Raw genomic sequence first — 18,429 nt, forward strand, 5'->3', positions numbered from 1 at the left:
CCACACAGCACCTTACTAAAAACATACTTAAGCCTGGTCTTTATGACCACTTTATGTTCTTTTTTCCTTTATCAGAACAAAGTGATCTGATAGAAGATAACGCTTTCTAAAGCTTTTTCTGTGCTGTTACTCTCGAGGCAGGCTCTAAATACCAATTCCTGCTTTAAATGCTGTATCAAGGTAGCTGACATTTTGAGATATCATACATTTGTGCACAGATACCTCTGCATTGCTAATTCTCAGCAGCCAGATGCCCTACTACTGCCTTTTAATTTCTTCTTTGCTCAATACCCGAGGCCCCCTGAAGAGTCTAGAGATCTCTAACAGAGATTTCCTGACTGGGGCTCCCTTTTGGGCCAACACAGAGAGATGAAAGAGCAACTGAAATAGTTAGCGGAATTTTAACAGAAGCTCCCCCGCACAAACGGCCCATCTGCCTTCTGCTTTTGGCCCCCGAACCAGCTCACGGAGCGCCCGCTGCCGAGCCCAAAAACACAGCTGCCGAGCCCGCTCTCAAGTCCCAAAAACGCAGCGCTCGGCCTCTGCTGCCGACTCCAAAACCACACCAGCGAGTCCCCTCTGTCAGCTCCCGAAAAACGCACCGCTCACATCTGCTTCTGAGCCCCCCAAAGCGGCCGCGGGAGCCCGTTCTCGAGCCCCAGGAACACAACACCTGGCCTCCGTTATTGGGGCCCCAAAGCAGCTCACCCCGCCTGCTTTCTGACCCCCCCTGCAGCCCCCACGTGCGACGCCGAGGGGTGGGGGGGCTGCAGCCACCCCGCAGCCCTGCGCCCCCAGGGACCCACGGGCAGTTTTGGGGAGCGCTCGGGAACCGCGCAGGGCCCGGCCCCGCGCCCCTGCGGGGCGGCACCACCGCAGCCCGGCCGGCGCTTTATTATCGCTCTCGCAGGCTTTACTTCTCCGCCATCTCCTGCACCGCCGCGCCCGCCCCCCGAACCCCCCCGAGGCCCAAAAATCCCCCGCGGGGAGCCGGGCCCAGCCGCCCCGGGAGCGCAGACCCGCCCGCCCCCACGGTCCCCCCCGGCGGCAGCAGCCGGGGCCCTTTCCCCCCCCACCACCCCGTGCGGGCACCAGGACCCGCTCGGCGCCGCGACCCGCCCCCCCCCCCCACCCCGCCGGGAGCCGCGCGGGAACCGCCGCCGCGCCGAGCCGGGACCTGCCGCCGGGACAGGCACCGCGCCGCCCCAGGAGCCGCCCCCGCCGCTCCGGGAAGCTGCGCCGGGACCGGCGCCACGCCGGGACCTACCGCCGGGACCAGCGCCGCGCCGCACCGGGAGCCGCCGCCACGCCGGGACCTGCGCCTGGACCGGGACCGGCGCCGCGCCGGGATCCGCGCCAGAAGCCGCGCCGGAAGCTGCGTCAGAAGCCGCGCCAGGACCCGCCCACCCCGCGCTGCGCCGCGACCCGCCCCCGCCGCGGGCCCCCCCCCGCCGGGAGCCGCGCGGGAACCGCCGCCACGCCGAGCCGGGACGTGCCGCCGGGACCGGCACCGCGCCGCCCCGGGAGCCGCCCCCGCCGCTCCGGGAAGCCGAGCCGGGACCGGCGTGGCGCGCCGCCCCGGCAGCCGCAGCCGCGGCACACCGGGACCTGCCGCCGGGACCGGCACCGAGCCGCCCCCGCCGCTCCGGGAAGCCGCGCCGGGACCGGCGTGGCGCGCCGCCCCGGCAGCCGCAGCCGCGGCACGCCGGGACCTGCCGCCGGGACCGGCACCGCGCCGCCCCGGGAGCCGCCCCCGCCGCTCCGGGAAGCTGCGTCGGGACCGGCGTGCCGCGACGCCCCGGCAGCCGCCGCCGCGCCACGCCGGGACCTGCCGCCGGGACCGGCGCCGCGCCGCCCCGGCAGCCGCAGCCGCGCCGGGACCTACCGCCGGGACCGGTGCCGCGCCGCACCGAGAGCTGCCGCCGCGCCGCGCCGGGACCCGCGCCTGGACCGGCGCCGCACTAGGACCTGCCGCCGTGACCGGGACTGGCGCCGCGCCGGGAGCCGCGCCAAAAACCGCGCAGGAAGCCGCGTCAGAAGCCGCGCCGGATGCCGCCGCTTTGCCGGAAGCCGCGCCAGGACGCGCCCCCCCCGCCCCGCCCCTCGCGGTGCCGCGACCCGCCCCCGCCGCGGGCCCCCCCCGCCGGGAGCCGCGCGGGAAACGCCGCCGCGCCGCGCCGGGACCCGCGCCGGGACCGGCGCCGCGCCGCCCCGGGAGCCTCCGCTCCGGTAGCCGCCGCCCCGCCGGGAACCGCGCTGGGACCCGCCCCACCCCCTCCGCGCCGGGACCTGCGGAGAAAAAAAAGAAAAAGCAGAGGAGGAAAAAAAAAAAAAAAAAAAAAAAAAAGTAAAAAAGCGGCGGCTGCAGTACCGAAATTTGACCACAGGGCGGCAGCAGAAGGCGCCGCCAGGGCGCCCGTCCACTGCGCATGCGCGGCTCCCCAGGGGACCCCGCCCATATCCTGCCCGCCGGGGCGGAGTCGCGCAGGAAACCACGCCCCGTCCCGGCCACCAGGGCGGGGTTCCGCGGGAGACCACGCCTCTGCTCCGCCCTCGCAGGGGCACGGCCACGCCCACTCCCGGCACCCAGGGCGGCAAGGAGCCGGCCACTGCGCAGGCGCGGTTGCCCAGGGGGACACCGACCATGTCCCGCCCGCGACCCCTTTAAGCACCGCTCCCTCGGCAAAAACAGTGGCGGCGAGCTAAAAACGCAGCCTCGGAGAGACTTTTTTAAAAGCGACGGCACCGAGGACGGACAAGATGGCTCCCTAGCAACCAAAATGGCCGCCTAGCAACCAAAATGGCCGCCTAGCAACCAAAATGGCCGCCTAGCAACCAAAATGGCGCCCTAGCATCCAAGATGGCCGCCTAGCAACCAAAATGGCGCCCTAACAACCAAAATGGCCGCCTAGCAACCAAGACGGTGTCCTAGCAACCAAAATGGCCGCCTAGCAACCAAAATGGCCGCCTAGCAAAAAAATGCCGTCCTAGCAAACAAAATGGCCGCCTAGCAACCAAAATGGCCGCCTAGCAACCAAGACGGCCGCCTAGCAACCAAGACGGCCGCCTAGCAACCAAAATGGCCGCCTAGCAACCCAGATGGCGTCCTAGCAACCAAAATGGCCGCCTAGCAACCCAGATGGCGTCCTAGCAAGCAAAATGGCGCCATAGCAACCAAGACGGCGTCCTAGCAACCAAAATGGCCGCCTAGAAACCAAAATGGCCGCCTAGCAACCAAAATGGCCGCCTACCAACCAAGACGGCGTCCTAGCAACCAAGATGGCCGCCTAGCAACCAAGATGGCCGCCTAGCAACCAGGACGGCGTCCTAGCAATCAAAATGGCCGCCTAGCAACCAAGACGGTGTCCTAGCAACCAAAATGGCCGCCTAGCAACCAAAATGGCCACCTAGCAACCAAGACGGCGTCCTAGCAACCAAGATGGCCGCCTAGCAACCAAGATGGCCGCCTAGGAACCAAGATGGCCGCCTAGCAACCAGGACGGCGTCCTAGCAATCAAAATGGCCGCCTAGCAACCAAGACGGTGTCCTAGCAACCAAAATGGCCGCCTAGCAACCAAAATGGCCGCCTAGCAACCAAGACGGCGTCTTAGCAACCAAAATGGCCGCCTAGCAACCAAGACGGCGTCCTAGCAACCAAAATGGCCGCCTAGGAACCAAGACGGCGTCCTAGCAACCAAAATGGCGCCATAGCAACCAAGACGGCGTCCTAGCAACCGAAATGGCCGCCTAGCAACCAAAATGGCCGCCTAGCAACCAAGACGGCGTCCTAGCAACCAAGATGGCCGCCTAGCAACCAAATAAGGACAGGGAGCGGCGGCCGCAGTACCGAAATTTGACCACAGGGTGGCAGCACCTGGCGCCGCCAGCGCCTTCCCGTACTGCGCATGCGCGGCCGCCCAGGGGACCCCCCGCCTTACCCCGCCCCCCGGGGCGGGGTTCCGCACCAGACCACGCCCCCGTCCCGCCCCTCGGGGCGCGGCTCCGCGGGAAACCACGCCTCTGACACGCCCCCACAGGGACGCGGCCACGCCAACTCCCGGCACTGACCGAGCCGGCCCCTGCGCATGCGCAGTTTCCCCGGGGACCCCGCTCCCGCCCGCGCCCCGTTTAAGCGCCGCTCCCTCGTCAAAAAAAAAAAGGCGGCGAACTAAAACGCAGCCGCCGAGAGACATTGTTTAAAAAGCAACGGCACCGAGGAGAGGCAAGACGCGGTTAAAAGAAAAATAAGGACAGGGAGCGGGAAAATAAGCGGGCACGGAAAGAACATTTAAAAAGCGACGCCGCCGAGGAAAGACCAATTAGTAACACAAAAGACGGCGAAATAAAGGCAGCGAATGGGATAAAATAGACAGAAAAATTTAAAAGCGACCGTGATTAAGAAAAGAAGGAGAAAGTTTAAAATAAAGCCCCGGGAAAGTGAAACGGAGAAGGGCGAGGAAAGAAGAAGTAAAAAAAAAAGAAAAAAAAAGGTAAAAACGCGGCGGCTGCAGTACCGAAATTTGACCACAGGGCGGCAGCAGAAGGCGCCGCCAGAGCGCCCCTCCACCGCGCATGCGCGGCTCCCAAGGGGACCCCGCCCATGTCCTGCCCCTCGGTGCAGCGTCGCGCAGGAAACTACGCCCCAGGGCGGGGCTCCGCTGGAGGCCACGCCTCCCCGTCCCGCCCCCTTTTAAAAGTGACGGCACCGAGGACGGACAAGACGCGGATAAAAAAAAATAAGGACAGGGAGCAGGATAAAAGCGGGCACGGAAAGAACACTTAAAAAGCGACGGCCCTGAGGAAAGACAAACTATTAAAACAAAAGGGAAGAAATAAAGGCAGCAAACGGGATAAAAACAGACAGAAAATTTTAAAACCAACATGATTAAGAAAAGAATGAGAAAATTAAAAAAATCGCCCCCGAAAAATAAAACGGAGGGGAAAAAAAAAAAAAAGTAAAAAAGCGGCAGATGCAGTACCAAAATTAGACCACAGGGCGGCAGCACCTGGCGCCGCCAGAGCTGTGGCGGACCCACCCCACTGCGCATGCGCAGCTCCCCAGGGGACCCCCGCCAACATCCCGCCCCTCGGGGCAGGGTTCTGCAAGAGACCACGCCCCATCGCGCCCCCCAGGGCGGGGTTCCGCTGGAGGCCACGCCTCCCCCGTCCCTCCCCCTCGGGGCGGAGTTCCGCAGGAGACCACGCCTCCGCTCCGCCCCCGACGGGGCACGGCCACGCCCACTCCCGGCAACGAGGGCGGCAAAGAGCCGGCCACTGCGCATGCGCGGTTGCCCGGGGGGACACCGACCATGTTCGGCCCGCGACCCCTTTAAGCACCGCTCCCTCGGCAAAAGCAGCGGCAGCGAGCTAAAACGCAGCCTCGGAGACACTTTTTTAAAAGCGACCGTGATTAAGAAAAGGAGAAAATTAAAAAAATAGCTCCCGAGAACTAAAAGGGAGATCGAGAAAAAAACGTAAAAAGCGACCGCTGCTGCACCCAGCGCGGCCGGGGCGCCCCTCCGCTGCGCATGCGCGGCCCCCGAGCTGCACTGCCGCCCTCCCGACGCGCAGGGGCGCCACCGCCTCGCCTCTCCCACCGATGATTGTCGCGCGGTTTTACGCTCTGACACCCCCTTCCTTGGGGGACCCCCCCGTGCCCCACTTACCTGCCGCTCCGCTGCGTCCTTGCCCCGCCTCGGTGACATTCGGGTGCTCCAAATGACGTCATCACCACCCAGACCCCCTCCCCGCTTTTCATTCACCCCAAAAACACGCACTAAAGGAGGGAAACAGCCCTGACCGCCACCTCCTTACTCCTCCAAACGGCTGCCCCGTCACCAGCCCCGTCCCGCAGCCTGTCCCCCCGGCCGACGCCCCACGGCACAGGGGCGCCGTGCCAGAGGACGGTGCCGCGCCTCTCCCTCCGCCTCTGCTCCGCCTCGTTCCCGCGCCGGGACGGGCTCCCCAGGGCCACCGACGCCCCCGGCCCCTCTCGGCCCCCCACACCCGACACCCCTCGCTGCCCCCGCAGCCGGGAGCCTCCGCACACCGCGCCGGTCCCTCACCCTCACAAACGCTTAACGACCTGCGGGCAAACCTGCGCCGGGGGTAGCCGCCAAGCCTCATGACACGCTTACGACAAGGCGGCTGAAAAACAGAACTCCCAAGTTAGACTCCGGCACCGTCAGAAAACAGCACAGAAGAAAGTAGAGGAACGCAGTCGGGATAAGAGCCAGGAGAGCAGTTGAGCTAAAGGAGGACGCTAGGTAAACAGGTCAGCTCGAAATACAACACAGCCTTTAAAAGCCTCAGCGGTTTGAACACTTAACATCGGCATCAGGACTCACGGACACCATTTTCAACTCATTCCTAACATAAAACCTGTTGTAGAAACTGTCACGTAAGTTGTCGTACAAGTTCTCACGAATGCAGCAGGCAAGAATCAGTAGAGGTGAAAAAGAATTAGGAGTAGAATAATAAATACAAGTCTAGCTGACAAACACGGGTGGGCTTTCACAACCCTTCAATATTCTTCTCAAAGCTCCTTTGTACAATCCTTGTTAAAGAAAATCAGCAGAGTCCGGGTCTCCAGGTTTGCCGATTCTTCATTGAAGCAACTGGGAGTTGGACCGCCACCGCACTGAACGGTACCTGACTCAAATTCACTATCGGTTTATATAGAAACTAAGAAGTAGTTAGATCACACACTTCTCACGAGCTTCTGTTAAAAATCCACTAACTATTTCCATTCCTCTTTCTTCCTTCGTCAAGCGTCCACAAAAGTCCATCGTCAGGAGTCCACCAAAGTCCCTTCTATTCCGTTGCTGAGCTGATCTTTATGCTCTGGTTCCGCTCCGGCTCCGGTCGACACCCCCCCCATCCTTAATGTTCTTCCTGTAATCGGCGTCCCGCCTCGATCCGGGTTAACTGGTCTCGTTTCCACTGCCAGCGTCTCCTAAGTATTAACCTAAAATAGCTAGAGTCTACTTAGAGCTTTATTTCTATTAATGCTTCTTTCTAAGTATCCCGTATTTCTGTTAAAGTAAAGAAAAGGTTAACCATACATCCCTTTTACTAAAATCATCAGAAGGTAATACTTCTAGGCCTGCTCCTGCTTAGCTACTCATTAAGCTTTGATTGATGATTTGTTCCGTCATAGGTCAGGATTACACAAGGAGCTCTGAGAACCATATTGACGGATTGTGAAAGCCCACCTGTATTTATCAGATTGACTTCAGGTATTTTAGGTTAATACTTAGGAGACGCCGGCAGTGCAAAGCAGACTCTGGTCAAGACGGGACGCTGGTCACGGCGAGAACATCGAGGATGGGGTGTTGAGCGGAGCCCAGGCGGAACCAGAAGATAAACATCAGCTGACCGGCGGTGAAGAACGGACTTCTGTGGACTCTGGAGGAAGTGAACTTCAACGAAACAAGACAGTTTTTAGAGCTATAAGCATATGCACGGATTCCAGTAAAAATATTCTACAAAACTGAACAGTTGCAGGAAAGCGCATCAGATAATAATAATTAAAAAAAAAATTAGCAGAAACCTGCAGCGAGCGTTTGCCACGGTTTTTACGAAGGAGTGCAAATTTTCCTTCCGCCCCCCCCGTGTGAAAGATCACATCCAATCTACAGATCCACACAGCACCTTACTAAAAACATACTTAAGCCTGGTCTTTATGACCACTTTATGTTCTTTTCTACTATAATCTGGTAAACCTAAAGCCGGTGCTTGCCTTAAGGCACTTTTCAGACTTGTAAAAGCTTTTTCTCTCTCCGGACCTCAGCTGATGGGTTCGATTTCCTCTCATTTCGTGTGGCAGCATGCAAGGGTTTTGCCAATTCACTGAAATTGGGTATCCAAGGGCGACAAAATCCTACTTGTCCTACGAACCCCCGAATTTGTTTCTTTGGTACAGGCCTAGGTAATTCTTGCATCATCTTAATTCGCTCAGGATCTTTCTCCCTCGTACCTGGAGTTAATATAAAATCCAAGCTACTTCACTTTTTGTTGGTAGAACTGCCATTTTGATGGAGATGCTCGGTGACCTTTTGCAACCAACTTATTACACAGATATCGAGTGTCTGTAATACAATCCTCCCTTGAAGGACATACTAACAATAAATCATCTGCATATTGTATTAATTCAGACTTGCGTGGAAAAAACAAATCAGCCAAATCTCCTTTCAAAATTTGGGAGGATATTGTTGGCGAGCTTGTAAATCCCTGGGGTAACCGAGTCCAGGTTAATTGCTTCCCTTGCCAAGTGAAGGCAAATCTGTGCTGGCTTTTCTCAGCCACAGCTGTGCTAAAGAAAGCTCCCGTCAAATCCAATACAGTGTCAAATTTTCCCCAAATAGGTATTTGAGTCATAATCAAATTTGGATCAGGTACAACTGGATGGGCAACGATTACAAATCCATTTACTGCTCTTAAATCTTGTAGAAATCTATATTCTGGATCCCCATCTTTTTATCAAATCGGTGTTTACTAACCGGGAGCGTAGGTGTATTAAAAGAACTTTGACATTTTTTTTTTAAAATCCCTTTTTCCAAGAACGATTTTATTTGTTTTCCAATACTTGGGATGGCTTCTGCCACAACTGGGTATTGCCTAATAGAAGGAGCAGTCCCTCCTTTTGTTTTAAGCGCTACTGGTTCTGCAGATGTTAACAGTCCAATATCATCCCCGGAGAGACTCCCTAATTTTTTAGCTACATCGTTCAATTCTTTCGGGATTTTAAGCTCGCCTTCTGGAATTCCTACAGTTTGTATTCCCGTTACGATTACTCGAATTCCTTTGGGAGTTAAAGCTCGGCACGTTCCCAATTCTTGCAATAAATCTCTCCCAAACAGTGAAATAGGAGAAGCTGGCGAAATAACATATCGACCCCGTATCAAATGATCATCAAAAACAACAGGAAGAGGAAGGGAAGGTGGTAACTTATCTTCACCCAAAACCCCAGTAACCTTTACAAACTCCTCAGATAGCTGTGACACATGAAAATGTAACAATGATAAAGTCGCACCGGTATCTGTTAAGAACTTAATAGCAACGCCACTTACCTTAGCTGTGATAAATCCCTCATTCTTTACCTTAATCCCAGAGTCTCGATCCATAAACTTCACAGCGAGAACGCGGACGCTCCGGTCTTTCTGCTCCGTCTCTTCCACCGTTGTTAGAGGTTGGTCTCTACGGGACATCCTCTCTACGGTCAGGATTACACAAGGAGCTCTGAGAACAATATTCATGGATTGTGAAAGCCCACCCGTGTTTATCAGATTGACTTGTATTTTTTATTCTATTCTTAATTCATGAGAACTTCTGTAACAATTTACGTGAAAACTTCTACAACAATCCTGACCTGTGACTAAACCGATCGTCAGTCAAAGCTTAATGAGCAGCTACGCAGGACTAGGCCGACAAGTATTAATTTCTGACGATTCCAGTAAAAAGGATGTACGCTTAACCTTTTTTACCTTAAAAGAATACAGAGTACTTGTGGAAGACCATCAGCCCGCAAACAGCTGTGCTTTACTTGCAGAGCAGGGGATTCCCTGGGGAAGGCTGCACCGAGAATAGTTCTCGCTCCCTTTTAAGATAAAGGAGCCCCGAGCAGTTCACGGGGCCCTCTGAGGCGTGAAAGAAGTAAACGTGTGTGTTGAAGGGCAGTTCTGAAGACAGAACTGAAAACAAGGAACGGCTGTTGATGTTCTGAGCCCACAGCACCGTGGCTCTTCCCAGAAGGGGTGATGAGCGCTCAGCCTGTGAACGTCGACTGTGTCTCGAACCGCCCAGTCCGGCTCCTGCATTTCACTAGGGCAGTAGAACAGCAATAAAGGAGCCCGAGGCCTTTGGCTTTCAGCCCTCGCCTCCTCCCTCGCAGAGCCCCTGCCTTCTTTTCCGCTCGCCCCAAATACTTACAAATAAGAAGCAGTAGAAATAAGGTTCTAAACAGACTTCAGGTATTTTAGGTTAATACTCAGGAGACGCCGGCAGTGCAAAGCAGACTCTGGTCAAGACGGGACGCTGGTCACGGCGAGAACATCGAGGACGGGGTGTTGAGCGGAGCCCAAGCGGAACCAGAAGATAAACATCAGCTGACCGGCGGTGAAGAACGGACTTCTGTGGACTCTGGAGGAAGTGAACTTCAACGAAACAAGACAGTTTTTAGAGCTATAAGCATACGCACAGATTCCAGTAAAAATATTCTACAAAACTGAACAGTTGCAGGAAAGCGCATCAGATAATAATAATTAAAAAAAAAATTAGCAGAAACCTGCAGCGAGCGTTTGCCACGGTTTTTATGAAGGAGTGCAAATTTTCCTTCCGCCCTCCCCGTGTGAAAGATCACATCCAATCTACAGATCCACACAGCACCTTACTAAAAACATACTTAGTTATAATACCTCTGCACTGCTAATTCTCAGCAGCCAGATGCCCTACTACTGCCTTTTAATTTCTTCTTTGCTCAATACCTGAGGCCCCCTGAAGAGTCTAGAGATCTCAAATAGAGATTTCCTCACTGGGGCTCCCTTTTGGGCCAACACAGAGAGATGAAAGAGCAACTGAAATAGTTAGCGGAATTTTAACAGAAGCTCCCCCGCACAAACGGCCCATCTGCCTTCTGCTTTTGGCCCCCGAACCAGCTCACGGAGCGCCCGCTGCCGAGCCCAAAAACACAGCTGCCGAGCCTGCTCGCAAGTCCCAAAAACGCAGCGCTCGGCCTCTGCTGCCGACCCCAAAACCACACCAGCGAGTCCCCTCTGTCAGCTCCCGAAAAACGCACCGCTCACATCCGCTTCTGAGCCCCCCGAAGCGGCCGCGGGAGCCCGTTCTCGAGCCCCAGGAACACAACACCCGGCCTCCGTTATTGGGGCCCCAAAGCACCTCACCCCGCCTGCTTTCTGACCCCCCCTGCAGCCCCCACGTGCGACGCCGAGGGGTGGGGGGGCTGCAGTCACCCCGCAGCCCTGCGCCCCCAGGGCCCCACGGGCAGTTTTGGGGAGCGATTCGGAACCGCGCAGGGCCCGGCCCCGTGCCCCTGCGGGCCGGCACCACCGCAGCCCGGCCGGCGCTTTATTAGCGCTCTCGCAGGCTTTACTGCTCCGCCATCTCCTGCACCGCCGCGCCCGCCCCCCCGAACCTCCCCGAGGCCCAAAAATCCCCCGCGGGGAGCCGGGCCCAGCCGCCCCGGGAGCGCAGACCCGCCCGCCCCCACGGTCCCCCCCGGCGGCAGCAGCCGGGGCCCTTTCCCCCCCCACCACCCCGTGCGGGCACCAGGACCCGCACGGCGCCGCGACCCGCCTCCCCCACCCCGCCGGGGGCCGCGCGGGAACCGCCACCGCGCCGAGCCGGGACCTGCCGCCGGGACCGGCACCGCGCCGCTCCGGGAAGCTGCGCCGGGACCGGCGCCGCGCCGCCCCGGCAGCCGCAGCCGCGCCACGCCGGGACCTACCGCCGGGACCGGCGCCGCGCCGCACCGGGAGCTGCCGCTGCCGCCGCGCCGCACCGGGACCTGCGCCTGGACCGGCGCCGCACCAGGACCTGCCGCCGGGACCGGGACCGGCGCCAGAAACCGCGCCGGAAGTCGCGTCAGAAGCCGTGCCGGAAGCCGCCGCTTTGGCGGAAGCCGCGCCAGGACGCGCCCCCCCCGCCCCGCCCCGCGCGGCGCCGCGACCCGCCCTCGCCGCGAGCCCCCCCCTCCGGGAGCCCCCCCCCCGCCGGGAGCCGCGCGGGAACCGTCGCCGCGCCGAGCCGGGACCTGCCGCCGGGACCGGCACCGCGCTGCCCCGGGAGCCGCCCCCACCGTTCCGGGAAGCTGCGCCGGCACCGGCGCCGCGCCGCCCCGGCAGCCGCGGCCGCGCCACGCCGGGACCTACCGCCGGGACCGGCGCCGCGCCGCACCGGGAGCTGCCGCCGCGCCGCGCCGGGACCTGCGCCTGGACCGGCGCCGCGTCGCGCCGGGAGCCTCCGCTCCGGTAGCCGCGACCCGCCCCGCCCCCGCCGCGCCGGAACCTGCGGAGAAAAAAAAAAAAAAAAGCAGAGGGGGAAAAAAAAAAAAAAAAAAAAAAAAAGTAAAAAAGCGGCGGCTGCAGTACCGAAATTTGACCACAGGGCGGCAGCACAAGGGGCCGCCAGGGCGCTCCTCCACTGCGCATGCGCGGCTCCCCAGGGGACCCCGCCCATATCCTGCCCGTCGGGGCGGAGTCGCGCAGGAAACCACGCCCCATCCCGCCCCCCAGGGCGGGGTTCTGCTGGAGGCCACGCCTCTCCCGTCCCGCCCCCTCGGGGCGGGGTTCCTCATGAGACCACGCCCAGTCCCTCCCCTCGGGGCGGGGTTCCGCAGGAGACCACGCCTCTGCTCCGCCCCCGCAGGGGCACGGCCACGCCCACTCCCGGCACCCAGGGCGGCAAAGAGCCGCCCACTGCGCATGCGCGGTTGCCCGGGGGACACCGGCGCCACCGCCCCCCCCCCCTCCGCGCCCCGTTTAAGCACCGCTCCCTCGGCAAAAACAGCGGCGGCGAACTAAAACGCAGCCTCGGAGAGACTTTTTTAAAAGCGACGGCACCGAGGACGGACAAGACGCGTTTAAAAAAGATAAGGACAGGGAGCAGGATAAAAGCGGGCACGGAAAGAACATTCAAAAAGCGACGGCCCCGAGGAAAGACAAATTATTAAAACAAAAGGGAAGAAATAAAGGCAGCAAACGGGATAAAAGTAGAGAGAAAATTTTAAAAGCAACCGTGATTAAGAAAAGAATGAGAAAATTAAAAAACTCGCCCCCGAAAACTAAAACGGAGGGGGAAAAAAAAAAAAACCAACTAAAAAAGCGGCGGCTGCAGTACCGAAATTTGGCCACAGGGCGGCAGCAGGAGACGCCGCCAGGGCGCCCCTCCACTGCGCATGCGCGGCTCCCCAGGGGACCCCGCTCATATCCTGCCCCTCAGGGCGGAGTCGCGCGGGAAACCACGCCCCATCCCGCCCCCCAGGTCGGGGTTCCGCAGGAGACCACGCCTCCCCGTCCCGCCCCCTCGGGGCGGGGCTCCACGGGAGACCACACCCGGTCCCTCCCCTCGGGGCGGGGTTCCGCGGGAGACCACGCCTCTGCTCCGCCCCCGCAGGGGCACGGCCACGCCCACTCCCGGCACCCAGGGCGGCAAGGAGCCGCCCACTGCGCAGGCGCGGTTGCCCAGGGGGACACCGACCATGTCCCGCCCGCGTCCCGTTTAAGCACCGCTCCCTCGGCAAAAGCAGCGGCGGCGAGCTAAAACGCAGCCTCGGAGACACTTTTTTAAAAACAGCCGCGATTAAGAAAAGGAGAAAATTAAAAAGTAGGCCCCGAAAACTAAAACGGGGATGGAAAAATGTAAAAAGCGACGGCTGCGGCACCGAGCGCGGCCAGAGCCCCTCACCGCGCATGCGCGGCTCCTCACCCGCAGTACCGCACCCCGGCCCCCAGGGGGCGCCATTCCCTCGCTCTCCCACCAATTGTCGCTATTTTTACGCCGTGACACCCTCTGCTTTGGGGGACCCACCCGCCCCCCCAGACACAAACCCCCTCCCGCCCCACCTACCTGCTCCTCCACTGCATCCTTGCCCCCGCATCGGTGACATTCAGGTGCCCCGCACGACGTCGGCGCCACCCAGGCGTCTCCCCGCTTTTTGTTCACCCCAAAGAAAGGGCACTAAATGAGGGAAACAGCCCTGACCCCCACCTGCTTACTTTAGCAAGGCCATTTACGTGTCTACACGCCCCCTCCCCAAAAATATGGGGAGCTCTGCTAGAAAAATAAAGGGAAGGCAGCCCCACCACAAACGTCCGCCCCCCGCCCCCCTGGCCCCTGTCCCGCAGCCTGGCAGCTGCCCCACGGCACAGGGCCAGAGGACGGGGCCGCGGCTCTCGCTCCGCCACATGTCATCCCCCCCCTGTTCCCGAGCCGGGACGGGCTCCCCAGGGCCACCGATGCCCCAGCCCCTCTTGGCCCCGGACACCCCCCACCACCACCACCACATGCCCCTCGCTGCTGCCCCTGAGGGGCACCTGCTGCACCCACAGCCACCAGAGTCCACACACGGCGCTGGCCCCTCACCCTCGCAAACGCTCAACGACCTGCAGGCAAACCTGCGCCGGGGGCAGCCGCCGAGCCTCACGACACGCTTACGACAGCGCAGCTGAAAAACAGAAATCCCAAATTACACCCCGGCACGGGCAAACGGCAGCACGGAAGAAAGAAGACGAACGCAGTCAGAACAAGAGCCAGGAGAGCAGTTGAGCGAGAGGAGGACTCTAGTTAACAGGTCAGCTCGAAATACAACGCGTCCTTTAAACGCCCGAGCGGTTTGAACGCTTAACATCGGCATCGAGACTCGTGGACGCCGCTTTCAACACGTTCCTAACATAAAAGCTGTTGTACAAATTTTCACATCAGTTGTCGTACAAGTTCTCATGAATTAAGCAGATAAGAATCAACAGAGGTGAAAAAGAATTAAGAATAGAATAATAAATACTAGTCTGACAAACACGGGTGGGCTTTCGCAATCTGTGAATGTAGTTCTCAAAACTCCTTCGTACAATCCTGACCTATGACTGAACCGATCGTCAGGCAAAGCTTAATGACTAGCTAAGTAGCAGGCCTACAAGTATTAATTTCTGAGGATTCTAGTAAAAAGGATGCACGCTGAGCCTTTTTTACCTTAAGAGAATACTCGTGGAAGGCCAGCAGCCCGCAAACAGCTGTGCTTTACTTGCAGAGCAGAGCATTCGCTTGGGAACGCGGCACCGAGAATAGTTCTCGCTGGCTTTTAAGATAAAGGAGCCCTGAGCAGTTCACGGGGCCCTTTGAGGCATGAAAGAAGTAAACGTGTGCTCAAGGGCAGTTCTGAACACAGAACTGAAAACAAGGAATGGCTGTTGATGGCTTGAGCCCACAACCCTGCGGCTCTTCCCAGAAGGGGGATGAGCGCTTAGCACGTGAATGGATGTCCACATTATCGCAAACTGCCTCCTCCGGCCACCTGCACTGTAGCATTTCAATAGGCCACTAGAATAACAATAAAGGAGCCTCAGGGCTTTCCGCCCTCGCCCCCGCTGATCCCAGAGTCCCTGCATTCTTTTCCTTCCGCTGGCCGCAAATACTTACAAATAAGAATTAGTAGAAATAAGGTTCTAAATAGAACTTATTATACAACTTAGACTTTACTTGGTTTAGGTTAATACTTAGGAGACGCTGGTCAAGACGGGATGCTGACCACAGCAAGAACATCGAGGACGGGGCGTTGACCGGAACCCAAGCGGAACCAGAAGATAAAGATCCACTGACCGACGGAGAAGAACGGGCTTCTGCGTGCTCTGGACAAATGAAGAAAGAGGAATTGAAATAGTTGGTGAAATTTTAACAGAAGCTCGGGAGAAGTCTGTGATGCAATTACTTATTAGTTTCTACATACACCGGTAGCGAATTTGAGTCAGGTACCATTCGCTGCGGGGCTGGTCCAACTCTGAGTCGCTTCAATGAAGAAGCAGCAAACCTAGAGACCCACACTCTGCCAATTTTCTTTAACGGAATTCGCCACCCCAGACGGGACTCTAGGACGCCGCTCCTCGCCCCGTACGTCCCGCGTCGCATGTTTTTCTTACGGCACGGCTACCCGTCTGTCCTTGGAAACCGCCTCTGTGCAAAAAAAGCAATAATAAAAACAAAAACGGAATAAAAATCAAGTTAAAACATCTGTTTCCATCATCTTTCGCTCATTACGTTTCTACTGGCATCTAGGTGCTCAGCAGTTAACTCTACTGACCCCACAGGCGACTCAAAATCTAGTCGTGCGTATAAAAGGCTATTTCCAACTCGCCCATAAAATCAGCAGGAGCAAACAGAGGACAAACGCTTGACCCCAAAGAATGCAACAGGCAGCCCTTCATTTATCCGGGGTGAAAGTTCCTTCTTTTAGCGGAAAGGAAAACTTTTCTAACTACCGAGGCACCGCTTCGGGAACGAGGCGTGCTCTGTTAACTGCAGCTTTCCACCAGCTGTTCTGCGAGTTTACCTTTTCTCTGGGTTTGAGGTGGAGTACCTGGAGGGTCCTCCAACTCCAGAACGTTTCTGCCCGCTCCCCCGGCCCCGTACGCGCCATCACCCGAGCAGCGAGCGGAATCGACCGCGCAGGATTTTCTTCGTGTGACGCAGAAGGGGACGCTGGGCAAAAAAAAAAGAGGCAGAAAATGAACCTGTTTGTCGCACCCGGCGGACGGGGGAGGATTCTGCCACAGGGGCCGTGGTAGGCCCGGCCGCGCGCCCCGGGAGCTCCCACCGGACGGGTTCTCTCCCCTTTGCCAGGTACCGGGGAGACGCCGCCACCTCGCCTGAGCCCCGTTGCAGCGGGGCTGCCCCGGCACAGCCGGGGGACCCCCCACCCCCTTCGCTTCTGCCCTCGGGAAGGGGACCGCGAGAGACCCTCCGCGCAGACGGAGGCGCGGATTCGGTCCCCGAGGGAAGAGGCCGGGCTCCCCGCCGGCAGGAGGGCAACTCACCTCCCCGCTCCGGACGGCGGACGCCCCCCCGTCTCGTTCCGGTTCTGGCTAATCGAAGCTCCAGCTCCGCACTGAAGCCCCGCTTCGCTTCGGCTCCTTCTCCTTCAGCCCGGCTGCGGCACGGTCCGAAATCAATCGCCGTCGCATCGGCACTTTTCCAATAAAACCTCATAGCTGTACGTCATATAAATACGGATTAGTTTGCATTATGGTTTAGTTAATATCCGTTCTAAAGTGGAGCGCAAAGACGAGCGAGACTCAAAGAGGGCGTGTACAGGGTCTGAAAAGCACCCTGGCCCCCGGAGACCACCTCGACATTCAGCTCGGCCGGCCCGCTGCGTGCCGGCCTCCCAAACTTCGGGCTCCGACGGGACCGGACCCCCGCCTCCGGGCAACGTCCACGCACCCTGCCCACCCGCCGCTTTCCCACGCGGCCCCCCGACGCCCTCCCGCTCCCCCGCACAAACGGCCCATCTGCCTTCTGCTTTTGGCCCCCGAACCAGCTCACGGAGCGCCCGCTGCGGAGCCCAAAAACACAGCTGCCGAGCCTGCTCTCCAGCCCCAAAAACGCAGCGCTCCGCCTCTGCTGCCGACCCCAAAACCACACCAGCGAGTCCCCTCTCTCAGCTCCCGAAAACGCACCGCTCACATCCGCTTCTGAGCCCCCCGAAGCGGCCGCGGGAGCCTGTCCTCGAGCCCCAGGAACACAACACCCGGCCTCCGTTATTGGGGCCACAAAGCACCTCACCCCGCCTGCTTTCTGACCCCCCCTGCAGCCCCCACGTGCGACGCCGAGGGGTGGGGGGGCTGCAGCCACCCCGCAGCCCTGCGCCACCAGGGACCCACGGGCAGTTTTGGGGAGCAATTCGGAACCGCGCAGGGCCCGGCCCCGTGCCCCTGCGGGGCGGCACCACCGCAGCCCGGCCGGCGCTTTATTAGCGCTCTCGCAGGCTTTACTGCTCCGCCATCTCCTGCACCGCCGCGCCCGCCCCCCGAACCCCCCCGAGGCCCAAAAATCCCCCGCGGGGAGCCGGGCCCAGCCGCCCCGGGAGCGCAGACCCGCCCGCCCCCACGGACCCCCCCGGCGGCAGCAGCCGGGGCCCTTTCCCCCCCACCACCCCGTGCGGGCACCAGGACCCGCACGGCGCCGCGACCCGCCCCCCCACCCCGCCGGGGGCCGCGCGGGAACCGCCGCCGCGCCGAGCCGGGACCTGCCGCCGGGACCGGCACCGCACCGCTCCGGGAAGCTGCGCCGGGACCGGCGCCGCGCCGCCCCGGCAGCCGCAGCCGCGCCACGCCGGGACCTACCGCCGGGACCGGCGCCGCGCCGCACCGGGAGCTGCCGCTGCCGCCGCGCCGCACCGGGACCTGCGCCTGGACCGGCGCCGCAACAGGACCTGCCGCCGGGACCGGGACCGGCGCCGCGCCGGGAGCCGCGCCAGAAACCGCGCCGGAAACCGCGTCAGAAGCCGCGCCGGAAGCCGCCGCTTTGCCGGAAGCCGCGCCAGGACGCGCCCCCCCCACCCCGCCCCGCGCGGCGCCGCGACCCGCCCCCGCCGCGGGCCCCCCCCGCCGGGAGCCGCGCGGGAAACGCCGCCGCGCCGCGCCGGGACCTGCCGCCGGGACCGGCGCCGCGCCGCCCAGGGAGCCTCCGCTCCGGTAGCCGCCGCCCCGCCGGGAACCGCGCCGGGACCCGCCCCGCCCGGACCTGCGGAGAAAAAAAAAAAAAAAGCAGAGGGGGAAAAAAAAAAAAAAAAAAAAAACCAACTAAAAAAGCGGCGGCTGCAGTACCGAAATTTGACCACAGGGCGGCAGCACAAGGGGCCGCCAGGGCGCCCCTCCACTGCGCATGCGCGGCTCCCCAGGGGACCCCGCCCATGTCCTGCCC

At 60.2% G+C, this 18,429-nt stretch overlaps 2 long non-coding RNA genes across 5 annotated transcripts; both read right to left on the reverse strand.

Annotated features, from left to right (window-relative positions):
* Positions 1–6,275: 6,275 nt before the first annotated feature.
* Positions 6,276–11,955, reverse strand: LOC137663060 (uncharacterized). 3 transcript variants are annotated; one of them, XR_011048108.1, is made up of 3 exons: positions 11,889–11,955; positions 9,931–10,154; positions 6,276–9,240 (listed from the first exon to the last, which is right to left on the reverse strand). It is a non-coding gene; the product is annotated as an uncharacterized lncRNA (long non-coding RNA). The 3 variants fall into 3 exon arrangements; XR_011048109.1 differs by lacking the exon at positions 11,889–11,955 and adding an exon at positions 11,465–11,566 and having other exon boundaries at positions 6,276–9,214; XR_011048107.1 differs by lacking the exon at positions 11,889–11,955 and adding an exon at positions 11,465–11,566.
* Positions 11,956–13,593: 1,638 nt separating this feature from the next.
* On the reverse strand, positions 13,594–18,051 carry LOC137662432 (uncharacterized). 2 transcript variants are annotated; one of them, XR_011048007.1, is made up of 6 exons: positions 17,850–18,051; positions 16,542–16,715; positions 16,085–16,206; positions 15,484–15,681; positions 14,101–15,359; positions 13,594–13,695 (listed from the first exon to the last, which is right to left on the reverse strand). It is a non-coding gene; the product is annotated as an uncharacterized lncRNA (long non-coding RNA). The 2 variants fall into 2 exon arrangements; XR_011048006.1 differs by having other exon boundaries at positions 15,458–15,681.
* Between the last annotated feature and the right edge of the window lie 378 nt (positions 18,052–18,429).

The sequence above is a fragment of the Nyctibius grandis genome, chromosome 4, assembly GCF_013368605.1.
Source record: "Nyctibius grandis isolate bNycGra1 chromosome 4, bNycGra1.pri, whole genome shotgun sequence".
In the NCBI taxonomy this organism is placed as follows: domain Eukaryota; kingdom Metazoa; phylum Chordata; class Aves; order Nyctibiiformes; family Nyctibiidae; genus Nyctibius; species Nyctibius grandis.